The sequence below is a fragment of the Mauremys mutica genome, chromosome 6, assembly GCF_020497125.1.
Source record: "Mauremys mutica isolate MM-2020 ecotype Southern chromosome 6, ASM2049712v1, whole genome shotgun sequence".
In the NCBI taxonomy this organism is placed as follows: Eukaryota; Metazoa; Chordata; order Testudines; family Geoemydidae; genus Mauremys; species Mauremys mutica.
In genome coordinates, this window is record NC_059077.1 from 56,221,493 (window position 1) to 56,249,375 (window position 27,883).

At 37.6% G+C, this 27,883-nt stretch overlaps 1 long non-coding RNA gene across 1 annotated transcript in view; it reads left to right on the forward strand.

The window, feature by feature from the left end:
- Positions 1–27,254, forward strand: part of LOC123372802 — a 103,623-nt gene extending 76,369 nt beyond the window's left edge. The window contains exon 4 of the long non-coding RNA XR_006580459.1: positions 27,210–27,254. This is a non-coding gene — a long non-coding RNA (uncharacterized LOC123372802). The remainder of the gene's footprint in view (positions 1–27,209) is intronic.
- The last annotated feature ends 629 nt before the right edge of the window (positions 27,255–27,883 follow it).

The following is a 27,883-nucleotide window of genomic DNA, read 5'->3' on the forward strand; positions in this document are numbered from 1 at the left end:
GTTACAGATTATAAATATATCATATTATGTAATGCTCTAGTCAACCTGAGGAAAATATGAATACATTATATTTTAATGTCTTACAAACTCTTCAATTATTAACGATCAGGCAGACTAATTTGGTTACCTTAGTGGAATATTTTTTAGACTTTAATTATCTGTATGCAGCAATGAAGCATTTTTTTATACTTTGCATGTCAGGGTTAGCAGGTAGAATGACAAAAGGCCTGTGACCTACACTCTCATTTTTAAGTGAATTGCAAAGAGCATCACTAAATGGATATAAAAAGCACACATCTTTTTTAAGTTCATCCCTCTCCTGCCAGCTACCAAATCTGGATTCCTTATATTTGAACAGAAATTATCAAAATTCAAGTTGTCTTGTAGAATTCTGCGTATTCACTATGCTTTTGTGATAATTATACAGCTCATAAAGCTGAGTATAGCCTGATCATAAACCTGAGCACTCTATTTCTTTCAAAAACAGATTAGATCACTCTCAGGAAAACAGTTGGGTGGAAATTTTAAAGGGACCTATCAACTTTAAATCAGTCAATTTTCACAATGGAGTTTAAAGTCGTTTCAGGTACTATACTTGCCCATGAATACAGGTCCCAACTTTTGTGATGTTACAATTAAATTTTCCTATTTCAAAAAATATTTCTCTCTCCTATGCTGGGCAAGACCTTGTCAAACAACAGGGGAAAGGGATGGTTTGATTGTACAAAGAAAACTCTGAAATTTACTCTTCGCAAAGGGTGAAATTTATCCTTAATGCAGAGGCCCTCCACACCTCTTAAAACCCGGACTGAGGGTGTGTCAGGAATCATACCAACTTATCAGAGGCTGGCACAGAAGGCAGATAGGTTGGTGGTGGTCCGGGTGCAAGCCAGGAAAGAGGCATGTATGAGGATCCATTGCCCCATGCAGTGGGACTACAGGTGTAATTCTAGTCCAGTAGCAGTTGCCTGGTCACCCTGCATCCTGGCATTGGGGGATGAATTTCATTTACTCAACATGCCCACATTCTGCCTGCACAGAGCCTTTGCTGGAATTAATTTCACCCAAAGGGCTGTCAAACACACCAAATAAATAAACTGGGGAAGAGGAGAGAAGAAAAACAGACAATGATATTTTCCCTCTAATTAATCTTATTCATTTATGGTATTAGGTGTTATCCTGTAACAACAGTCAGTTGAAAAAGATGTCCTAGTGAAGTTGCAGTCATTCATTTTAGCATGTTTCCAGACGGTACTTTAATAAACTATAGTGCCTATTTCAGCTTTATAAATCAAAATAGACACTCTATAGCTATAGACTATTAGTATTCTCTCTGCAATATTATATGCTGTAAAAATTCTCTCTGCAATATTATATGCTTGTAACTTGATTTTTTGGACAGTATGTAGCTACAGTGAGAAAAAATAAGATTAGTAAAGCAGTAATAATCTCTTTAAACTGGATTCCTGTACATTAAACTGGAAATGGCCATAATTATGCTATATTGTGCTATGGTCATTGTAATGTGTGTCAGTTGACAACTTTTCAAATCTAACAGAAAGACTTGCCTTGTTACAGTTGTTTTCTTACGCCTTGGCTAAGTTTTCCTTAATTATTTCTCCAATTCTGTCAACAGTGTTATTGCCCCACTAGTTTAAAGGTTAAACAAAGCACCAAATCTGTCAAAGTGAGTGAAACCAACTGGTGAAGAGCTATCAGAAAGTAATCAGTGCTAATAGGTACATAATGGCTAACAGTGGGCTGTTTGCACTCAGATACATCATAGCAGACAGAACACAGGCTTCACTGAAGTCACAGTTAAAGAAAACATGGAGTACTCCAGCCAGTTTGTGGTTAAAAACAAACTGAGAAACACATTTTTCCCTGGAGAAAAGGTCTCTGAAACCACATACACTTCTCAAATAATAGCCACTGTTACGGTTGCTAAGGCTAAGCCATAACTTTTGAATTAGTCAAAGTGATCCTTTTGTTGCATAACTGCCATGTGGGGTTAAAAATCTGAAGGAGGGATGTTGGTAAGAATTGTGTGGGGTAAAAGGATAAATGGAGTTTAGGGCATATAAAGGCTAAAACTTCTGGTTCTTTCTAAAATAGTCTAATGGAAGCTTCCAAAAATATTTAATAAACCATTTCTTTTTCTTCAAGATCAATTGTGTGGCTCATTAGCAGTTCCCTGGACTCATATGCAAAATATATCTGCTGGCTGTGATTTTACTGTATCATCACCTGACTCTCTAATGTTGTGGTAAATGCCTAAAAAACTCAGTTTTAAGCATTTAGGGACTAATTCTGCGAGATGCTTTCTGACTCCTGCAGGATGTTGAATGGCCCAAACTGCTAGTGAAGTCAATGGGAACTCAGGCAGCTCAGCACCTTGCACAATAGGGCCCTTATTTACTATGTGGCAGGACCAATTTCTCTGTGAATTTTTCCAGGACTATGTATGACATGAAGTAAATGTTAGAATGTACTAGTATGAGGAAAATAATGGTTTGCTCACCATTTAATCTTTTATGTTTTAACAGTGCATAAGTCTTGAGCTGGCCCTCTCCACAGTGTGAATTTCACCCTTCTTGTTTACAGGAACAACTTTTCAACTAGAGGCTTTATTCTGTCATTACAAGCCTGCTTGTAACTTGATTTTTTGCATTATTTGTAGAAATGTGTGTCCCTGCCTAGCTCTCTAATTTAATGAATGTCTCCTTCTTAGTTCTTGAAGGAAACTTGCCTAGCATCTGAAATGAAGGGTGGGTGGGCACTTCCAATAGGTGGCAAAGAAACTGAAAGAAGGAAAGAGCATCTTTCCCAAGGTTAGTAAATTTCACAAAGTCATCTGAATATTTTTTTTAATTAAGCTTTTCTTAAGCAGCTTTGACTTGCGCTACCAATTACTCAGCACCACATCATCCCAGAGCTTTGGCAAACTTCCAGGGTTTATATTTTCATATGGATTAACTGTTCTTGAATAAATTCCTCAATATATTTTCCTTTCACATGAGAAAGATATGTCTTCTCTTTCCTTCAGTGGTGTGCCTTTGGAGTTGAGGTTTGGTTCAAAAAGTTTGGGTGCTTATCCCTATTTCATGAGTCTACAAAAATAAACTGGAAAGCTCATGAAATCTGATTTCTTCAATGAAATAGCCAGCACTTCTGCTGCTGGGCCTGGCTGGGAACATTTCAAAGAAGCTGGTACTGCAGGACATTTTTAGCACTTCCTAAAAGGTATTTTCCTCTTCACTGGTACAGCTGTATGAAGCAACACACTTGGGTTTTTTCCCCTCAGTTGATAATTCCATTTCTATGGGGGATTGAGACTTATTCTCATTTTAGAATGTGACAGCCTATTGTGTTCCCCTATTCTGTCTTCAGTTGCTTTGTCTGCATTATTGTCTACTCTACCCCATGTGAGGAAACCACTTTGAATAATGTGAACAAAACTTACATTTGTTAAAAGCTATTGTTTAAAACTAGAGAGAATAAGTTTAGATCTAGGAATCACCACAATGGATCAGACCAGAGGTCCATTTAGTCCAGTATCCTGTCTCTGACAGCAGCCAGTACCGGAGGCTTTTAAAGAAGGTTTAACAACCCTGCAAAAGGCAGATGTGGGCTAGTGTGCCCCTTACATTAGGTCTCAACCTGATCTCTGATAGTTAAACATTAGTTTAAGTCCTGAAGCATGAGGTTTAATATCCCTTCCATGTATTGCTAAATTCCAATAAAAATGTATTATTGTTAATTCTAATAACTGTGGATATTCATGGTATCCATGTAGATATCCCATCCCTTTTTGAATCTTGAGTTCTTAGCCTTAGTGAATTTCTGTGGCAATGGCTTCCACAGTCTAATTACATGTTATGTGGGGGGGGAAAGAGCCTTTATCCATTTGGAATTTCCCACCTTTTAATTTAATTGAATGTCTCTTTTTATTGTGTGAGACAGGGAGAACAGATGCTCCTGATCTACTTCTCTTGACCATTCATTATTATATATACTTTTATCATAGCCCCTTTAATTTGTCTCCTTTCTAAAGTTAATAATCCCTGTCTTTTCAATCTCTCTTCATTTCCCAAGTGCTTCATCATTCTCATCACTCTTCTCTGAATCCCCAGTATTTCTGCAGTATATTTTTTTAGACAAACAGCACTGCACACAATATTCCATACAAGGCCTCACCACTGATTTTGCATTGTAATATTATTTGTATTATTCTCTTTCCCATTCCTCACGCACCTTAATATCTTGTTAACATCTTGATCACAGCTCCATACTGAGCAAATGTCTTCACGGATCTGTCTGAAACACCCAAGTCCCTTTTCTGAGTTGATATGGTTAATTTAGAACCCTGTAAGGCATATGAGACAAGGAAGAAACATAGACCTCTCTGTTAATACACTTAAAATGTTTTTTTTTCTTGGGTGGGGGAAGTGCTGCCAATTCAGAAAGCCACTGTTCTGTAAGAAATGACTGATGTTTTATACATCCACACGCGTAAGCCACGCTGGATATAGAATGACTTCTAAAATTTAAGCGACCAAATGTCATATTAAATGTTAGACTAGCCCTAACTCAAAAGTAGGTTTAGGGGTGTGGAGTCATTCATGAATCACAGACACTTTCTTTCCAAAATTAGGAAGGAGTTTTGAAAAGGAGGATACAAGAAATAGTTCACGCTGGTAAGGAGTTAAAAGCCTGAGGTGTGTCGCCATTTAAAATTAATTAACAAAACATTTAAGAATTAATTAACCAGTGTGATTTAAGCAAAATTATTTCAGGAAAATGTAGCGAATAATAGACTAACAATTTATCTTGCATCTCACCACCTACAACTTGGGACACATTTTCAGAGGAAAAATGACCCAGCTCCCAATTAGACACCTAAATTAAGTGGCCAAATTGAGAGCAGTAGTAACTGCTGATCACTTTTCAAAATCTGGACACTTCATTTGCATGCCTACATGAGCTCAGCTCTTTTTTAAATCTGGCTCATCCAAAGAGAGACCCCCCCCCATGCTGCAAATATACGATTTAATGCATTCCGTACCTGTAGGTGAACGATACCAAATGTTTATCTGTGCACAGCTGCACTACACAACAGTTTAGGATAGGGTGTGAGGAAAAACACCATAGCTAATTGATACTACAGGACAATATAGAGGAGCAGAATATAATCATCCAAATTTGAATCTGATGCTGAGGATAATAGTCCTATACTTGCAAAATATCTCATGGACTCGTCAAAAAATAGTTGAAGACTCTTGGCATTACATCTTTAAAAGCAGTGCTGTTCTCACTGATGCCATGCTTAGAATGAATCAACACCACTTGCTATAGCACTTGCTTTTCCTTTGGCCATGTTATGATCAGATCTCACTTTGTTTACCATGTGAGATCTGTTGAGATCGCACCCCAGGGTGGTATGGACATTTTCAGAGAAACAGTTCACAAGTGAGGCAAGAGTAGCCAATAACAATCACAAAACTAGAATTATCTCTGGAGAGAGATAGGTGAAGAATAGAGTGAACTTAACTTTTATTATTTTTGGCACTCTTTTTACGTGTATGGGTATATATATGCATGGGTATAATATGTATGTGTATATATGTGTATATATATGTATGTATGTGTATATATATGCATGGGTATAATATGTATGAGAGAAAGAATGTGCTTGAGTTTCTTGACTGGGATTTCAGAGGCCAAATTTCAGCCTAGAGCACATTCTACAACTGAGTTATAAACCCTTGAAAATAGGTGTTTAAAATGGAAATACTGAGACCCTAAAATTTGCAGCGGCACACAAAGCAATGCCATACCTCATCTAGAAAGGACACAAAAGCAGTCAAAGTATTCAAGTTTACTCTTGAGACCTGAAAGGGTTAGAGTTTGACTGTAATATAAGTTTAAGGTGTCCAGTTTAGCAGAAACCACCTACAAACATTGTGAGTCTAATGACTGCAAGAACATTGCAAGGTTTGTAGCAAAACTGAAATATACCACTGCAGAGTGATGTTGCCTAATGCCACTGTTAGCAAAGCAAGGTTGATTTCTTGAGACAAGTTGTAACCAATCAAAATTTCCAGCAACAAGTTAGTGTAAAGCATGTGTTTACTTTTGGCAAAGGAAATAAGTATATGTTGTTACTTCTTTTCATCAAGATACTTTCTGAAGGTGAACTGAAATTTTGTTTAACAAAAACAAATGTAATCTTTTTTTAAGAACCAAAATCAAGCACTCTCCTATTCTTAAGTTGAATAGTGTCTGACAGCAAGATAACTTGGGTAAGGGAGCAGGATCGGGCCCTCTTTACAGCTAAAAATAGCAAATAAAAACATTAGAACAATATACATTAAAATCAGATGCTCATTTGTTTACCTACCAAGAAACTGAAGACATCATTAAGGTCCAGATTTTTAAAGGTATTTAGGCATGACAATCAATGAGATTTAGACTCCTCAGTGTCTAAATACCTTTTGAAAATTAGTTGTAGGCTCTTAAATCAGTTAGGTGTTGTGAAGCTGAGTGCAGCAATGCCTTAATGCCTTTAAAAATCTGGGTAAAGATTTTAAGTATTGTAAAGAAAGTAGTTTGCTTCACTGTTTTAAGCACTTTAAGTCTCTTTGCAGCCCTGTCTAATAATTAACTAAATATTAAGGTAATTGAAGCAGAGAGATTAAATGATTTGTCAAAGCCACCAGGGAAATCTGTATTAGAGGATTAGAATTTAGCAGTTCCTGGTCCCTTGTCCTGTTCTCAGACCACTGGATCCTGCCTTGTTAACATGTGTTCTCATCCACTGTTTCAGAAGAAACAGAATTTTTAACTCAGACATGGTAGGCAAAAAGCCTCTGTAGTGCATCTTCAAAATATATTTCTTTATAAATTTTGGGGTCAGTTTCAGCTGGGCCTCTCTCTCTCTCTCTCGATATATATTTTGTGAGCATGTACAAATCAGGTAATGGGTTAATTTGCCCATTTTTATGTGCAAAATCAAAAGCTCGGATGAAAATGTAGTTCTGTAGATGTCTATGCATTTATAGCATGGATGACATAGATTCTCAAAATTATATATATCTTTTTAAATCAAAAGCATTTTATTTCATCTTTAACTTAGTATTGTTTGGGGTTGTTCAGAACAAAAATGTTAATACAAAAAGAATTTTTGGGCAGTTATTAAACCATTTGGAAGGGGTTATTAAACCTCGTGCCTCATTTTGATGCATCTATATCTCCTACTATTGAATGTTTCTGCAGGAATTCTTTCTTAATCATGGAATGTGTCATTTGCCCTTGAACACATTCTATGGTATCTAAAAATAGTGCAAAGCATGTTCCATAGGTCATGTAGGATGATCATCTTGTGACTGGTTGTTATAAATAAGGGCTCTGGGGTCAAACCGGTCTTTTCTTTGAAGAGGTTAGAAAGTTTCACCCTGAAAGCAACACCAGCCCTGAATCTAGAAAACCAGTTCCCAAAAGGATTCTGTGGGCAAGCACCTTTAAATAGCTAAGAGTGAGAGAAATGGTACTGCAAATGTCAGCTTACATAAACCCAGATGAGAAAATTGTGTCCTTTTTACAAGGGCAGCAATTTAACTTTTCTAAAATGCTTTAAAAAAAAAAGTGTAACAAAATCAAACAAACATACCAAAAAGCTGGCTTACATTGTGTCACACAAAAAACTTCAGTAAAGTCTCTGAGCTTGCCTGTTCGAATTAGTCTTGTTGAAAATATTGGAAAGAACAATCCATCTATATTTTAGGTGCTTTGCTGTAAATTCAACCCCTTTTTAAAAAAATTTCTGAATTTATGTTTAAGGATTGATTTGAGAGGATTCTACTTTTGTTTTCTCTGGTGCTATTCTGTTCTTTTCTGTCATCCAGCAACTGCAGCAGTAAGATGTCCAACTCATTAATAACAAGAAAAAAATGCAGAAATCTCATGAGAAACTCATTTAAGGTGGCTTTGGATTAAATTTGACCTTTAAAGCCTATGTCTGAACCCAGTGCCAAACAATTAAGGGCTTGCTCATTCCTGGTCAGAAGTCTCGGAACAGTTTTAAGAAAGAGTAGGTACTTAAAGTTCTGCAGCTTGATGGGCTACTTCTCATTGTGATGAAGACTGGGGGGAGAAAAGTGTTTACTGTTTAATGTAAGAGGACAGGGCAACAGTTCAAATTTTACAGAAACTGCATTGAGCAAGCTGTTCAATTAATGATCAATCTGTGGTGAAAAGTGGGTATTTTTTTCCAACCTGCACAACACAGCAGACACTCATAAATCCTATAAAGACACTTTAAAAGGCACTTAAGCACAGCTGAGTTAATATAAATATTTTATTCTTTTATATGTGTTGTTGAGGTTCAGTCACACTTCAGCCTACTGCATCTTTTACACAGCACATCATTAGTTTGCCTTTTTGAAGCATTGTTAAGTAAACACTAGTACTGTAGTTAGGTGAGGATAAAGGTTATTATTTTCAAGATGAAAATTCAAAGCCTCTTGACATCTTTTTGATACCCATATAGGTTGGCTAAATTAATAAAAATGCAATACTGAAGTCCAGTTATACGGATTTTCATTATAACATTTTATAAAATTATTGGGTTCTCCTCTGTTTTGGTTTTTTTTTACTTGTTTGTTATGCAATTTCTCCAATATGTAATGACATACAAGTTTCTGTTAGAGTTGCAGCTGATGGTGGGGGACACATCCAGATCTAATGAACTGTAAAATAACACACATACAAGTATGTGTATGTGTTCTGTTGAGAAAGAAATAATTTTAAAAATGCAGGAGAGCTGAACTAGGCATAACTGAGAGCAGATGAATCTTCTGAAAGCTTATGGACCAGAAATCTTATCTTATTTTAAGGACTGTTTTCATGCCAAGCTTTTGGATATCTTGTATGGCAGGATATCATAGCATTTGGAAAGAAAAGTTACCCAACATCAGAATAACTCTGAGAAAGGCAGAAAGCAGAATTCTTTAAACTGTGTGCCTCTAGGTATCTTTGCAAACACCCTCTTTGTTGGGATTCAGATCAACATAACTCTAGTACCACTTGAGTCAGGACTGGCTTCACTTTGAATCTCATGGGAGTCCTTATGAAAAAAAGACTAAATGCAAAGTGCATTCTCTTCCCTTGACGAAAGATTCAACTGTGTGTTGAAGAAAATGAATAACTTTAAATTATGAAGAGCAAAATGCAGTTGTACAAGGAATCTGCGAACAGCACAGTAAACTCACAATACATGTAATTCATAAACTGTCTAAAAGTAGAAAGACAAAAATGCACACAACTCCCCCCACCCAACCCTACATCTCTCTTCCTCAGTCTCCATCTGGAAAATAATGCTGCTCTTAGCTAACTCCTATAGCTTAGTGGGTATACAAACATCCCAATAAGAACAGCTATAACAAAGTTCTCAAAGATCTCAGGAGTTTGATGAAACAAGGAGATTACTAAAAGCATAGACACAGATCAAAATTTTAAAAAAGGAGTCTCTGATTTTGTGTCTCTCTCATTTTTTGGGTACCCAGTTTAACACTCCTGTTTTTTAGAAGTCCTATGTGTTGAAGTTAACGGGAGCTGTGAGTGTTCTGTGCCTCTGAAAATTAAATCTAAAGAATTTCATGTCAGCTCCTTGTGAGGTGATGCATCAGTGCAACAGCACCCCTTCTGGCCAAGCGTGGTACAGCCCTATGGCTCACATAACCTAGCAAGGCTAGTAGTCTATTCCTGGTGTCCAGGACTCTGAAATCCCTTTCTTCACTCTGATGTCCGTCAGGCAGTCAGGAGGGGAACCCAGGCCTGCCCACTCCATTGGGTTCTAGCTCAGGGCCCTTGAGCTAGATAAGCAGGAACAGGGTTCTTCGACTCTGACAGTGCCCTGAGCTCATGCAGCGGGACAGGGAACACTCCTCCCAGACAGAACCCAGTGCACTGTGACCTATTGACATCTCAAGGCTGAGACATTCCAGCATTTCCAGGAACATTTTGGGCCCCTATAATTTTTTTTTATCTGACATTTTGTGATATTCACTACTTGGAATGCTGTGAAACAGCTGCGATATTTGAAGTGAAGCGGGAGTCAAACTACCCTAAAGAATAACCAAATAACATTCAGTGAGTCAGCCCCGTATGACAGGGTGTGTCTCCACCCACTGGGAAAGGAAAAATGTGCCCTTCCCACAAGTCAATAACCAGAAAAAAATGGTTAATTAAAGTAATGGTATGAATGTAGCTTCTCTTTTTTTGAACCACTAAAGCTGTAGTTTAATAAAAATAAACAGATACCCCAAACAGTAATGGGCATTGTCCATTATTTCTAGATAACCCCTTTCCTTCGGGCAGAGCCACACACTTAGATACCCAGTTTAGAGGTGGTCTCTTTCCCGATAGTTTAGACTCGAAATGAAAGTCATCTTCATTGTGAACTTATCTTGACAAACAATGTCAGGCTCTCGGTCTCAATGTATCAGTGTCACTCACTCAGCACTAACCCTGCTACTAGCTACTGCTGGATTTAGCCTTCAAAAGCTCCTTATTGTTTGACAAGTTAGAAAAGGTAGTGATAGTACTAGTAATTGGAGAGCTACAACTCCATCCTTGAAGGTGATCTTGTCCTCAGACTAAGCCCTGGCCAACCCCAGGTACGATACCTTAATTGGCAGTGTGGTTATTACTGCTGCTGCTACAGCTCCTCCACAGGCACATATTCCAGAAAAGAGACAGATGTGAAGGAAATTAGAACAATGTGGCACAGAGATGAAATGCTGTTACTTCCTCTGATGCTGGCATGTTTTGTGCATGGTCTCACTGCTTTTAGGCTTGGCCCGTTCTTTTGTTGTTTTTTTAAAATTTTTCCTATTTTTTATCTTATTTTAATTTTTTTCTTTTTGCTCCTGCCACAGTTTTTAGGTCCATTAAAGAAATTTTAAAACACACACCAAAATACATAATGTATCCATTAAATACTTCCAATCTTTCTTACATTCACTGCCCTCCTCACTTGCCTCCTCCCTAAAAAAAAGGAAGGGGAAAAAAAGGGCAGGCCAAGCAGATGAGCCCAGTGCACTGAGTCTGCAGTCATAGGTCTCACAGACCCAGGCTTACTATGCTGTGTAGACATACCATCTATTTCCTATCAAATCAGGGAGTTATTAACTCAAGCACCACTATCATGGTGTCTCATGGAGATAAAAGCAGTGTCTCAAGTAGATAGGACCTGTATCGTTTAAGGCTTTATATTCTCGATCAAAACAACGCCTCAATCTTTGTGCAGAAATCAAATAGTTGACACTGCAGATCACAGAGTATTAGTGTAATGCACTGACTATGTGAAACAGCACTTAATAAGAGGGTTTGCATCATTCACCACTAGTTGCAAAATTTGAAGGGATGGGACCTAATTCATAGATTCCAGTGGTTAGTTGCCCTCGCTGTTAAAAGTTTACATCTCATTTCCAGTCTGAATTGGTCTAGCTTCAACTTCCAGCCATTGGATCATGTTATATCTTTCTCTGCTAGATTAAGAACCCATTATCAAATACGTGTGCTCCACAAAGGTAATTATAAACTGTAATCAAGTCAAACCTTAACAGTTTTCTCTTTGTGAAACTAAATAGATTCAGCTCCTTTGGTTTATCACATAAGGCATGTTTTATAATACTTCAGTCATTCTCAGGGGTTTTCTATGACCCTTCTCTAATTTTTCAACATCATTCTTGAATTGTGGACACCAGACATGGACACAGTAGTCCATCAGTGACAAATATAGAGGTAAAATAACCTTTCTGCTGCTACTCAAGATTACCCTGTTTACGCATCCAAGGATATCATTTGCCCTTTTGGCCACAACATTGTTCAGCTTATTATCCACCATGACAGCAAAGTGCTTTCCTGGATAGAGTTCCCATCCTGTAAGTATAGCCTACATTCTTTGTATCTTGATGCATATGTTGACATTTAGTCATATTGAAACATATATTGTTTGCTTGCACACAGTTTACCAACAATCCAGATTGCTCTGTATCAGTGACCTTTCTTTGTCATTACTTACCTTATCTCAATTTGTGTCATTTGCAAACTTTATCAGTGATAGTTTTATGTTTTCTTTGCGGTCATTGATAAAAATGTTAAATAGAACTGATGCTTGCAGACACCCACTAGAAATGCCCCCACTCAGTGATGAGTCCTCATTTACAATTACATTTTGAGACCTATCCATTAGCTGGCTTTTAATCTATTTAATGTGTGTCATGTTAATTTTATATCATTCTAGTGTTTTTAATCAAAATGTTGTGCAGTACAAAGAATCTAGGTATATTACATCTACACGATTATCTGTTTCAACTAAATCTGTATCAAGACTTACTGAAAATCAACATTAACAGTCCAGCAAGCTCCTCGGCCAACTCTTTTACAACTCTTGGGTGCAAGTTACCTGGACCAAGTAAACCAACCTCAAGGTGACAAAGGCATGATAACTATTTTAAAATGTTTATCTGAATGAAAATGCAACAAGTTTTTTGGCAAATACAGATAGAATCATAGGACTGGAAAGGGACCTTGGGAGGTCATCTAGTCCAGTCCCCTGCACTCATGGCAGGACTAAGTATTATCTAGACCATCTCTGACAGGTGTTTGTCTAACCTGCTCTTAAAAATCTCCAGTGATGGAGATTCCACAACATCCCTAGGCAATTTATTCCCGTACTTAACCACTCTGACAGTTAAGAAGTTTTTTCTAATGTCCAACCTAAATCTCCATTGCTTCAGTTTAAGCCCATTGCCTCTGGTCCTATCCTCAGAGGTTCAGAACAATTCTTCTCCCTCCTCCTTGTAACAATCTTTTATGTACTTGAAAACTATTATCATGTCCTCTCTCTCTTCTCTTTTCCAGACTAAACAAACTCATTTTTTCAATTCCTCATATGTCATGTTTTCTAGACCTTTAATCATTTTTGTTGCTCTTCTCTGGACTTTCTCAAATTTGTCCACATCTTTTCTGAAACGTGGCACCCAGAACTGGACACTAGACTTCAGTTGAGGCCTAATCAGCATGGAGTACAGCAGAAGAATTACTTCTTGTGTGGTGCTTACAATACTCCTGCTAATAAATCCCAGAATGATGTTTGCTTTTTTGGCAACAGTTTTACACTGTTGACTCATATTTAGCTTGTGGTCCACTATGACCCCCAGATCCCATTAATTATAGCCCTTATACAATATACACACAAGTGCCCAAAAGCCCTTTAAGACAGCTGTGCACTGGGCTGACCTATTCAGAGGAAATTCAGACCAGTGAACAAAGAGGGACAAACCAACATGACCTGCCTGGAAGGTAAAAGGTGGTCAACTTATGTAAATAAGTTCCATTTCTCCCAAGCAGATGTACTACCTATTCTAAGTTCCTTTATTTCCCACATCCCCACTCTCCAGGAAGCAGGAGTTACTACAGCATGTTTAGTGCTCCTCCATACACATCTGACTACTCCATACAGGAGTGGGGTAGGCATAGGCAACCATGTAAAGCCATTCACCTTTATGCATCTCAACTCCCCCATCAGAACTGGAAGCTGCCACTATGGATATAAAGCACAAGAAGCTCAAAACACTTCTGTGAAGCTGAAAAGAGCCCATAATGGCTATAGAATGTAGTAGGTTTTGCAGTAGAAACCCCTGCTTAAATGCAGTTCTGCATGCTTGGTACTTAAATGCATCACTGCAAAATTCTAACAATTTACCTAGTCAGACATTAAATTATACTTCCCCCACACACACACACCTTTCTACCATCTGATGATCAGAAAGCTTTCCATTAAACCGGCATTTAACAAGCCCATCAAAAATGTTGCAAGTAGAATTTTGCAAGGCTGATTTAAAGTATGTTTTATTGAAAAGTTATGTGATAGTAATATAAATGTAATTAAGTTGAATTTATTAAAGACATTAAATAGAGACAAAAGTATAATCTAAAATCAGTGTAGAGTTAAAAATAAATAATCCAACTCCAGCTGGGTGTTTACATTTCTGAATACTGTATCAATTTAGTAGTCTCAACCACGCTTTGATGTTAACAGTTCAGTGAGTTAAAAGGGGGTGTTTACTGTTGTTTGACAAGGGACAATTTTCTATTTAAGGCTGCCTTCACCTTCATTATATAATCACTGTTGCTTGGTAAGCAGCATGACCAAGTCTGTAGATGTCTTATGATCTTGGCTTTCTAAGGATGTTTTAAGAGCTACCTGTGCTTGTTTTGGTTTTTACTATTACAATAACCCCAAAAGCCTGACATTTCTATAGTTGAAAGACTTGGAACTTTGGTTGAAGGGCTCTGACCGGGAAACAGAGTCAGGACACCAGCAGCCAGTGTGGGTGTGTCTATTCAAGATTTTGCGTTGCTTTTTGTTGTTGCTGGAGTTACTGTTAGGCAAGAACTTCCAATTAGGCAGGAACTGAAGGAGCAACCAGTCCTAGATTCTTAAGGAAGCAGGGAAAATCATAGATCCATAATTTTTCAATGTCCATAATTTTCTACTGATTATCTGTTATCTACCTATACAAAGACATTTGGATGGTTCTTAGCTGGGCTGCTGCATAAAGAGCCTGATTCTGCTTCAGTGAAGCCAATAACAAGCTTTCTGTTGTCTTCCTGTGGTGCAGGATTGGGCCCAGATCTTTATTAAACACAAGTCTGTATTTATATTTAGCATAATTAAGGGGGAGTAGAAATAAATTTATAAAGATGATCAGTTGTTGGAGTCCATAGAGAATAGAGCTTTGGATGTAAACTTATAAGAGCTACAAAGATACAAGCATGGAGTGTATTATTCTGTCAATGTGCATATGTAACTCCTATGATACTAAATTAGAGTCTAGCAATTTTATTCATGTACAAACTGTGTTGAGGAAAGAATATATATTATATAATAAACACTCCTACTCTGCAACCAAGTTCACTGTCACTAAGGATGGGAAAAATGGTTCAGACAAATAACTCTCCCAAAAACTTTGCCCTAAGCCCAAACCAAACCTTTCTTCTCAGTTCAAAAATGTTCCTTTAACTTTTATGTTTATTTTTCACGCCACTTTCAGAGTCCACCCAGGAGCACAAGAGAAAGAGTTGAAATACATCAGGAGAGGCTGTTCTCTTAGTATTTCAGGTTCTACTAGAAATCTCACCAAAGAGCCTGATCTGGTGATATCACCAACTTACTTTAACACACAAGAAGTTCAGATGTTTTCCTAAATCTTATCTAAACTTTTGAGTGCTTACCTGACCTGTACCTCCAAATGTTTTGCAGTTCATTCATCCGCAGTTGCTGTGTAAGCAGCCTGAGAAAATTTGAAGGTGTAGAGTGTGCTGACGGTTTTGTCTAGCCAATATGTTCCAGTCAAGGAACACACATTTCTTGTATATCTTGGGAAAAGTTAATAAGGGTCTATGAGGTTTACACAGTATAGTCAGCCAGTGTAGCAGGCCTATAAATGGTCAGGGAATATTTGTAAAGGTTAGCATAGTGTTGTGTGCACTTTTTTGTCAAAATGAAATAAAATGCTGCACAAAGCCTAGCTGAGTTTCTACTCAAAGCAATGAATTGACCCAGCTTTATTCAAAATATAGTACAGGCTTTCTTAAAAGAAATAGACTAGATGATCCCTTCTAGCCTTAAAATCTATAAAACCCAGCCCAAGTTCACCAAAAAGGTTTTTGAACCTCAGCAAAACGCTGATAAACCTGGCCCACATTTCAGCTTAGCAAAGAACCTAGTCAAATTTTGGGTTTAATCTGGAAAGTTTTTCACAACCACTATACTGATGAGCTTTTAGTTGCACAGTAGAAATATTTGTTAGTGATTTTTATAGAATAATAATGTCACCTTCTGCAGTGCAATTCAGCCCAATGAGAGGTGTCAGTGCCTGTCCAGTAACCCTGAGAGCCTTAAATACTCTCCTGCTATGGCTCACAGCCTGGACACCAACAGCCCACAGATAAGCATGCAGGTCTGACCCCAGCAGTCTGCCTACAAAACAGCCACCAGCTTTGGTTATTACTTGCAAGTGGACCACAACACTCCCTCAGTCCTGAATTTTCCCAAACTCATCTGCCCTGAAATGTCCAGCCCTCTCCTGGAACATTCAGAGGAGTAATAATTTCTGTTGCTTCTCTAAAGAGACAAAAGCACAGCAGCTTCTTGTTGTAAATGGAGTTACTAATCACTTCAGGTCAAACACAGTACTGGATTGATTTAGAATAAAAGTAAAACAAGTTTTAATTTAATTTAATCAAATTTAATTTAATTTAATCAAAAAGAGAGAGTTTATGTGAGTTAAATACAAAAGATAAAGTCAGAAATGGTTACAAACAAATAAGTGAAACATTTTCTAGTGACTAAGACTTAAACTCAACAAACTACAAGGTAGTTCAAGGTAGATTTCTTACCAATCTTTTTCTTTTCAGCCATGGCTGAAGTTCTCTCAGTCAGGACCTTGTACAGAAGTACAAGGTGCTGGTTTCCCTTCTTAGGTGAAAAATCTTTGCCTAAGCAGGTTTCTCACCTATATTCAGTTCCCAGCACCTTCAAGTCCCCTTGGTTGAAGGACCCATCTTTCTCAGTTTTTTCAGTTTTCAAGAGCTCTGGCACCTTGCTGCCAGCTCTGATTACTAGGCTAGACCACCCTCATCCCAGTCAACTGACAGAATTCCTCAGCCAGAGTGTGTAAGGTGTGGAGAAAGCGGAGTGCTCAGCAGCTGTGCATTCATTTGCAGAGTATGATGGGTTAATCCTAAATTATAATCTCTGTTACCATATTTGTGCATTTTCCATTTTCTACTCACTAAAGTTTCTAAAGCTTTTTTCTATAATTGTAAGAATTATTGTGGTCTTTTAATGTCTAATATTATATCTGTTTGCTGGTTTAATGAACTGATGGTGGTGCTTATTTCATATTTGCTATTATCACAGCTAAAAGAAAAAAGCCTATAGTTGGCATATTCCAAGGACCAGCAGCAGTGCATATGGAAATTGAATATGTAGGTCTTGCAACTGTAATAAATAGATTTTGAAAGAAAGAGGTCATTTCAGTTCTTATTGCAGGCAACTGTTTCATATAGTATAAAAAGATTGTATTAGCATTGGAACTACATAAATATGACTTTTGTAATTACAGTAATAATATAGAAAGATAACAATAGCTTTCCAATGATGCTGAAATATACACAAAATAGAAAGTAAAATAGGGCAACTTCTGCATACAGAACTTCTGACCTTGCAAAGACCTGAAAATTAAAGGGACACTAACAACTTGAAATACAGTCTTTTTCAAAGAATGAGTTAAACATTATTACAGACACTATGTCTGTCCATGAAACCCCTTCCTATTTTGGTAGGCTTACAATCACTTTATATGTTTGTTTTTCCTCTTTTTAGCACTGAGAAAGCCATATGAACAGTGGAATCCACAAAATAGCTTACTATTGGGAGAGGGTGAAATATAAACGAAGCACTGTCAAAATAAAGAAAACAAAAATAATATAATTGAAAGGTTTAAAAATATGTTTATTTCTTGTAAAATTAATGTTTAAAAGTATTCAAACAAATGTGATAATTTTAAGTTGAACCTCCCTTTATATTTCTGTAAGTCTCTTGTATATGAATTGGGGATATTCCACTATTTTTAGAAAATTAGCATGGGTTAGAAACCAAAAGACAGAAATGTTTAGGTCCAAAATTGAAATATGTTTAAAAAGTCTTTAAAATTGTTAAAAAGTGAGTGTGTGTGTGTGTGGTCTGAACTTGTATCTACTGACAATGGAGAAACTTAGGTTTATCATGATCAATTGAAACCAAACAGGTCCTAAATTAATCAAACCTAAGAATACAAATTGATATCTCTCAGGCATTTGGGACTATAGCCTACAAAGAAAGGGGAGGCACCCAGGAACAGAAAATGACTCCACAAGATTTGGTTGAAACTTCAAATTCTGTTTCAAGGGAAATTCCAACAACTCAAAATTTTCTTTTATTCCAAATTGGAACAAAAAGTCAAAATTCTGAAACTTACTGCAAAACGAAAATTCTGAAATAATTTGTTTTAGAAATATCAGAATCATAATTTGTTTTGATAAGGTCAACATGTTTCATTTTATACATTTTAACATATTAAAAAATAAAAATGAAACGCCAGCTTTATTGAAACAAAACATTTCCCCTCAAAAACTTTTGATGAAATCTATATATTCCTGCCAAGCATTTCAATTTCTTCAATCAGCATTTTGCCCATTCAATCCTTAGCCTCTGAAATAAGGCAGGTAATTAGTGCTGGTTGTGATATATCCAATAAATTCTAGAGTGACATTTTTCACGTAGGCCGCCAACCACTTTATCAGATGGTAACAACTTTCAGTAATTACTGGCCTAAACTGTATCTAAATGAGCTGTAATGAATCCATACATCTGCTACAAACTAAAGACATATATACTAAATAAATCATATACCTGGAGAGCAAGAACCCTGGTCTTTTAGTTCTCCCTCCAACCTCCCTACCCCAAAACAAAAACAAAACAATAAAACACTATCACTTGAGCTTACCTAGAATTTTGGCTGGAAGTAGTAACAGGTTCCTACCTTCTTTATAGGCCAGTCACTGAAGGTCAGTGTCACATATATGCAAACCCAGTACATTCAAGAGTGACTCAGACTTAAAACTCTCTCTCATTTCCAATCCTCATGGCAATCAGTTCTAACAATCATTTTAATGTTCAGTATTAATATATCCTCTGGGCCAGGTTTTACTCTCAGTTATAATGGTGTAACTCACAACTAACCCTGTTGACTTGCATGGAGTTAATTTGGTTTACAACAATATAATCAGGATTAAAATCTACCTCACTGTGTAATGTGAAAAGGCAAACCACAATGTAGTGCTGTAGAAATCTTACAGAAATAAGGAAAGAAAATGTCTGGCCATTTAAACATTATAGCAGAGAGGTCCTCTGCCACAAATAGAATGTCTCATTTTAATGTTTTCCAGGACAACCCAGTTAAGGCCTTGCAAACCAGACAAATTTGACATAGAAGGGTGGATAATATGCTGGGTTCAGTCAGCCCTCAGCATATTCAGCTTTATCCCTTGTGGCTTAATTTACTTCCTTCTCACAAGACTATAATAAAATCTACCTGCCAGTTGTGATCTACTTTGCCTTGAATAGATAATATGGCTTCTTGGTACTGCCAACTTGGAAAACATGATGGTGCACAGGAACCAATTATAACGTATGTTCTGAAGAACATCATGCAATGTGTGATTTTGCTCTTCTTACTTACCCAAGAGGGAGATCATGCAAGACCTCTGAAGTTAACTGGTTATCTCAAAAGAACTTCCTTCCACTCTATTCTGCTAGGTTTGCATAGTAATACAGAACCAGAATTATCACATGCCAATAGTACTGAATAAGTGAATGTAAGTAACATGGATAATGGAACATAAATGGAACATAAAGTGATGAACAACGAAATAAGATTAACACGCAAACAACAGATTGGAAGAACCAAATTATATGATAAATAATATAATTCTGGGTTAGTCTTCTAGCTTTCAAAACCATGAACAACTCCAACTGGAATATGTACGATCCACACACAGAAATAAAGAATTGTTTTCATCCCAAATATCTCTACAGTTTCAGTTTCATGCATATATTCAGCACTTAGACTTCTTGTGCCTTTCTTTTTTTATTCTACTTCAGCTTTCTATGCTTGTCACTCACCTGCAGCACTTCATCCATTATCCACCTTGATTTCCTCACATTGGCTTTTTAGCCCAACATTGTTCCATGGTTCCTCAACATTCATTGCTTCTTTTACCAGAGAGGTGATGTTTTTTCCACATGACTTTCTCATATTCTTTCCTGATACCTGGCTCTTTCAATTTGTCCATGTCATAGATTCACAGCACTTTTTTGCTTGCTCTCAACCTCATTGATGCCAGCACTAATTTATAACTAACTGAGTACAACAGGTTGAGCAGAGAGCTAAAACAAAGTGAATAGAGACAGAAACAACTGGAAAAGTGAATAACGTAAAGATGCAGAAGAATAAATTAAGCAAAACTGACACAGGGCTTATATCACAAGATGAGAGAACTAAATGGACCTTCTGAGTTGAAGATGGTTTTGAAGAGCTGTACAATGTGCAGAACACAGTAGATGAAACTGTCCTGAAGCAGCTCCGTGGTACTAACAAGGGAGAGCAGACAAAAGAATTCTTAAAAGAAGTAAAGACCTTGATAAGAAGTTTGAAAAAGAAAAAGACACCAAGAAGTGACAACATAATTGCAGAGCTTCTGCAAGCAGGGGAGAACACATGGTAAAGGCAAAGCACAAGCTATTCAAAAAGATTTACAGACAAGAGCAAGTGCTGAGCAAATAGGGGAAAGCGATAATAGTACCAATTTATAAATAAAAGAGAGAAGATTGAGTGTGAGAACTACAGAGGAACCAGTTTACTGATGTGCTGGAAAAGCATTCACCAAGATGTTGCAGAGGAGAATGAAGAGCTATGTGGAAGGGATACTAGCAAAAGGAGCAGGCTGGATTCAGACAAGAACAAAGTACAATAGGTCAGCTATTTGTGATAATTATCACACATATATAGATCACAACAGAACCTGTTACAACAACTTTATAAACTTCAAACAGGCTTTTGATAGCATTGGACAGAAAGGATTATGGCAAGTTTTTTGAGAATATATGGCATCCCTGAGAAATTGGTCAAGCTTATAACATCTACAGCAAGTTGATAAGTGCATTGAGAGCTAACAAAAAGCTGACAGATTGGTTCAGGATGACCATAGAAGGGATGCAATCATGCACACTATTGCTAGATTTGTTCAAATTGGCATAAGATGCAGGTATAGCTGTAGAACTGAAACATGAACTGTGAGGAGTCATGTTATGTGAAGGATTGTGAATAACCTTAGATTTGCAGATGATATTGTAAGATTGTGTAACTGACTCACGAGTCCACCCAATTTAAACTTAATCAATTTTCACCTTTATTTGTTAATTTTCAAACATAATTATTGTCACAATTCTGAACATATATTTATGCCAAACAATAAACAGATAAGACAGAACAGGTAAGAGCCCAAGTCACTGAGTTCTGGGATACCAGGAAGCTCTCCTGCACTTCATGATGGTGTCTCAGTGTCTGGCCTCTGGTCTGCTCCTTCAGTCTCATTTCTTCAATTTCCAGTCTATTATTTCTCTGGCAAGAGCACCTATTCACTTGATTTCTTATACTTTTTCATATTACGTATTCATTAGCTTTCCTCCAATGAAGTTAAGCATTGTGTCTTATATAAACCATACAATACATATGTACATTTTTACTGTGTACGCTATTTTCATGTCATCATGTCTTCATGTCACCTTACTCCTATTTTTCCCAACAGGGGCTTTTACTACGATGTTTTGTGTGTTTTATTGTACTCATTATCTTCCTCTTATCTCAGTCCTCCAACACCATAACAAAACATCACCCTTGTCCTGTCAGTTGTAAGAATTATCTAAACAAGTCTATGTAAAAGACAGAGATTGTCAAGATAACACTTATGCCAGGCAATGAGCTAGGCTAAAGCTCTGCATAAGTATAACCCTATCCAAACTCATTCACTGTCCGTAAGTATAAACCATTAAAATAACAAAACCTTATTTTTACCATTCAAATTTTTTTCATCTTTATATTTCAAAGTCATAACTCGGTATACATGCATTATTATAACCTTTACTTTTTATTTGAAGGGGGGGTAGTTGCAAGGACAGCATGACCTTTAATGTCAGCATTTCCTTATTTTCTCCAAATATGGGTTTTCAGGGGATTTTTGATCAAAGTTCTAGCATCACACTTTTAAAAATTATTAAAAAGCCTTGTCAGTAATTTTGCCTGTTGCATTTTTTAGGTTCTTTTTATTCTTAAGGCCTTGGTATTCAATGGTTCACCAACAATATTGACCTCATAGCATTGACCAAGGATGATTTATAGGGAATAACTGACTAGGTGGACTGGGAAAGCAGAAAATTCAGATTGAAGATCAGTATGGAGAAGACAAAAGTTATGGCAATTGGAAGGCAAGGGGATGAGGTAAGGGATAAAATTCAGAGACAAAGAACTAGTACAAGTGGAAAAAATTGTATAGTTTGAAGGACTAGTATTGAAGAATGGGAATTGTGAAAATGGCATAAAAAGAGGAATTGGAGTAGCCACTACTACATTCAGAAAACTCTGCAAGAAGGCTAAAAACATTTAGATAAAAATGATTCTATGTATATGAGACAACTGTCACACTGACACTGCTGTATGGTTTGGAAATTTGGAGTATGAAGAAAGCCGACAAACAAAAGAGACTGACTGAAGAAATGACCTGGCTGAGGGGAATACTGAGAGTTTCAAGATGCAGAAAATAAAATTTAAAAAAGTTGCTAAGTCAAGAAATGACACTGTGACAGAAGATTCAAGAAAGATGACTGCAGTGGTTTGGCTGCATGTCAAGAGTGGATCCAGAAAGGATACCAGAGTGCAGGGAGCTAGAAATATAGGAAGGCTGAGGATGTGTTGGATAGACCCATTGAAGAATGACAGATAACAAAGAAAGTTGAAAGATGAATGAAGCCATGAAGCTGGTACAAGACAGATAGTGATAGACTTCATTTGGGCCCCATTGCTGAGCTGACAGATGAGAATCGAAGATGACAACTGTTAGTAACAAAGAAGCATCAGTAAGAGACACTTTACTGTTCATAAATGATACTGTAATTAAGAATTAAGATGAAAGAAATTATAATTCCAGGATAGTTGGAAATATGAAGTAAAGTGAGCATCCTGCATATTTCTATTTTAAGTGTTACTCAGTAATAGTACATAAACAATATTAAAGGGATTTTTTCCCTCTAGCTATATTATCTGGTACGTAATATATAAATGCTGACAAATATATTCTAAGCCATACTTGGAGTGATGGAGAAATGAGATTTAGGCCATGTATACAGTACCACCTATGTCAGCATAATTTATGTTACTCAGTGGTGTGAATAATATAAGTTACACTGACATAAGCACTCGTGTTCGCAGTGCTATGTCGGCAGCAGAGCTTCTGATGCTCACGGAGGTGGTTTTATTATGCCAACGGGAGAGCTGTGGGACTTCCAACATTATGTATCCACTTTTCTTGGGTTGTGTGTCATAACAAGCATATTTGAAGATCTCTCCTTCACTGTTCCCCTCCCAATCCTCTCATTTTATTGCATTTTCAGCAGAAAACATTTGGAAACGAATGCACAATGGTAATAACAGTAAAGATAACTTAATGGATACAAATGTTTCACAGAGGTGTTGCTCAAATAGACTATTAAGCAGAAGTGTGAATGAATGTGGAGGAGGAATAATTCTGTTTAATAAGATGTTTCAAGCATTATCTCACTAATTTGCTGAGGAGCAGGTACAGGCTATAGTGTACTTACAAAGTAATTAGAAATCCTTGGTAATAGTTTTTTTTAATTAACAACAAACCTTGAAAAAACTGCTATCCAATCCCACATCCCTTTTGGATTAATTTAGTTTGCTCTGGGAAAGGTGGTTATGCACAAGAGATTTTTTTCAGTTCCAAAGTCGAGGGTGAAGAGGAACAGGGTGAATATGTAACGCCATCAGACTCTGGTCATCGGTGGGCGGGATCGAACCGAGGACCTCTGGAACTTAGTGCATGAGCCTCTATCTCATGAGCTAAAAGCCAGGTGCCTGTTAGCTAAGGCTGTAGAGCAGACTCATTAATTAATACACTCATGTACCTTCTAGATAAGGTCCTCACTTGTTAATTTCAGTATTCTTGCAAAAACTGTTGATCAGCTCTGTCCCTTATTATGTGGAATAGTAACTCATTTTTTACCTTTGTTTTACTATCGTGACCTGGTGTTGTATCCTATTTTCAATTACTCCAAGCCACTAAGAACAGGCTGGATCTTTTAGAGACACACTAAGCAAGAATACTGGGCATCAGCAGATATGTCAAAGCTACCTGCATTGAGATAATTGCAGTGGGTAGACTGTGTAAAATAATGGCTTATTAAAATTATAAATACATGATCCTGTGAACTAGTTTCTGTGGATTCAGAGTGACAAATAGGCCTAGAATGGTTGTGGTGGTTCTCACCTGAGAAAAGGCTAGGGATAGGTGAACTAGGCTCTCTGTCCCAACACAAATCCTATTGTTCTCTACGGGTCCTGTGACAGACACTCCACCCAAAGGCTCTCCATCAGTTCCCTCTGCTATTGTCATCTTGATGAAGGAAATATCAGTGCTCTGCTACCCTTCTGGTGTTTTTGGAGGATGAGTCCTAATCCTTTTTCTGGTGTTATTGGGCATGTAAAGGGGGGCCCTATAAAGGGCCCCTGCCTGTGCCCCAAATCTAGGCTAATTTTGTGGAAAATAAGTGCCCCATAAGACCTTGCAAGTGGCTGCTAAGGAAAGTCCATGTCTTCATCTCCTAGGTTTTTTCCTGTATGTCTCAGAAAGAGCAGACAATATGGAGCCAAAGTGATTAGACTCATGAACACAGGGAGCAGACACAGCCAGTCATAGAACTAGAATAAATACCATGTGACTTTTAACATTCAGCTTTTTAACTTCTGCCACATTACCAATCCCAGCCTGAAACTCAATTGGAAATGCAAAAATCTGCCTCAACATTTTCAGACAGCCACAAAGTGCAAGTCAGATTTGCCTGACTTGGATGCAAATCTCAATGATTCAAAGTAACTCATAGGGACAACAGAGTGAACTGAAACATGGCAGACCTCAAATATTTTAAACTCTGTGTAGAATATTTTGCCCAGTTCCAAAAAAAAGTGATTCCTTCACATCGAAATCATCCTTCACATCCTTGAATCATAAAACAGAAGTCACCTCAGGTCTTGCTTATGCTAAAGTATTTATTTACTCTTCATTCAGTGTTTTCAGCACTACTAACTTATACAGTCTCTCTCACTTTCTGATCATTTGTTTCTTATTTGTAGGGTCAGGGTCCCACATTGAAACTTCAGTTACATTAAGAGGTGTGTGACTCAGAGCTTTGCCTCTCTTGTGTTAATAAAAGATAAACATGTGAATTCATGTTAGCACAGCAGGCCAAGGGATGTGTGATGTAATGCCAGCTCTAAAGTGAAATTAGCATTGTGATGGGAGCCTATATGAAAAATCTTGTGGCGAAGCTGATTGAAAATGAAAAATAGTTGTCTTTTCAAGAACAAGCACTATAGGTCCAACAGTATGATTAGTAAAGTAGTTAAATATATAATCAGGGTTGTTAACTCTCTGGAATTAAGAGAATATGTTTCCACTGACCGCAAGCAAATGTGTTTAAAAGAGGACAAAAGCAAAATTGCAGCATGTTGGAGTTGGTTTCTGTACAAATTGATAAAATTGCTAATTCTCTGTTCCTTATCCATTTTGGATGCCATATTCTCAGAAAGATTGGGATAAAGTTACATAAATTTGAGGATTTAGCATTCTACTAGAGAGTTTGCCATTGACTTCCATGAGAGCAGTAGCAGACCATATAGGATGTAATATCACAAGCTTGCTGTCCCCCCTTAATATAGCAGATGAAGTACCTCCTCTATCCCTACCAGTATAAAATGTTTGTTTACAACATTTTAACTACTTTTTGTTATACATGTGCCTGTTTTTATCCCCCATTATTACCAGAGTAAATTAAGGTATAGCTTTAGCGGACTGGTTCTTGGCCATACTCTTAATATTTAAGATAGAAAGAGAATAGTGTAGATTTTTTCTTTGAATCGACTTTGTAAGAGGCACACAGAAGCACAGAGTATTTTGCAGTAAATCATGTCATAATAAGCCACAAATCACTTATTAAGAGCCGCATGAAGTCTGCAAGCTGCAGAGTGACTATAGCTGCTTTAAGGCTTTTTATGAATCAGGACTCAGAACCTATGTGACCGATACTCCTTTTACCACAAACCTTGTTCATATGAACTAGACTTCATATCAAACATGAAATTAAGATCATTCAAAGCCTTTTGAGGTGTACTTTGCCACATGGGTGAAATTCATGTGAAGTAATTGAGGTTGTTGATTTGGAGGTTTTTCTCCCCTTTTTAAACAAAATCGTATATGTCTAAAGAGAAAAACTTCATGCATAAAGGCTTCACAGATCACTCTATGCCTGTTTGCTGTGCCCTCATTCAGGTATCCAAATGATACTGCAAATACAGAACTGGCATATCACAGACAGAGAGGTTATTTTACATCTGTATTTAGCACTGGTGTGACCGCTGCTGCAATACTGTGTCCAGTTCTGGTTCCCACAATTTAAGAAGGATGTTGAAAAATTGGAGAGGATTCAGAGAAAAGCCACAAGAATGATTAAAGGATTAGAAAAATCTGTTTTACAGTGACAGACACAAGGAGCTCAATCTATTTAGCTTAATAAATAGAAGGTTAAGGGGTGACTTGAATACAGTCTCTAAGTACCTGGAGAACAGGGGGGAAAGACCGGGGCAATGAGGAGCTACCAAAGCCTTTAGATCAGGGGTGAGCAATCCTTTTGACCTGAGGGCCATATCTGGGTATGGAAATTGTATGGTGGGCCATGAATGCTCACAAAATTGGGGGTTGGGGTGCTGGAGCGGATGAGGGCTCTGGCTGGGAGTGCGGGCTCTGGGGTGGGCCCAGAAGTGAGGAGTTCAGGGTGTGGGAGGGTTCCTGACTAATTGGAGCTTTGGGGGCAGCGCTTGAGACGGGGGCAGCATGCAGAGCCCCCTGGATGCCCCTATGCATAGGAGCCGGAGTGGAGACATGCTGCTGCTTCCGGGAGCTGCGTGGAGTGGGGTAAGACCCCGCTCCCCTGCTAGAGTGCCAGAGCACGGAGAGTCCCAGACCCTGCTCCCTGGTAGGAGCTCAAAGGCCAGATTAAAACATCTGGAGGTCTGGATGCAACCCCCGGGCCATAGTTTACCCACCCCTGTTTTAGATTGTGCGCAGTATCCATATCAGGAAGCAAAAATCTTCCATGCCCAAGAGTTATAGTAGATTCTCCATCACTGACAATTTTAAAATCAAGATTGTATGTTTTTCTAAAATTAAGTATTGTCTTCTTACAGCATTCAGAAGACAGGACTAGTGGGAACTTCCCCAACCAGAAGTAAGTAGAGCAGTTAAATTTCCTAGTCTGATGCTCAAAAGAAAAGGTGTGATTGGACAGGCTACCCTGGGTGTGGCAAGATGGAGAGGGAGTTTGGAATAAGTTGTTCAATTTCAGTGACTCAGTGTTATGTACTAGTTAACTGCTGTAAAGGTTAGTCACAGCATCACAGGTGATGAAAGACTAAAGTTAGACTTACTGAGAAAAGAAGCAGCAGGAGGTCAGAGAAGGAGGGAATTCCTGGGGAGACTTATGAAAAAGCTGTGAAGAAAAGAGATGACATGTTCCTGTCTGTATGTTTGGTTTATTGTTCTGCTTTCTGCTTCAAATGTAAGTAGAAATCACAGTGCTAATGTCTGAAAATGGTGGAGCGGGGTGGTGGGAGATTTAAAAAATGGAGAGACAGCTGCAATCTAAAAGGCCTGAATATGGGAATGGGACTTGTCTTCTCAGATCTACGCTGTGTTACCACGTGTCTTTGAACAAGTCAGACAAGCTCTCTTCCATATTTTTCCCATTAATAAAATGGGGATAATGAAACTGACATGCTATTATAGAATACTTTGAGAGCTATGAATAAAAGTGCTACATAAATGCAAATACTATGATTAGTATTATTAAAAATGACAATAA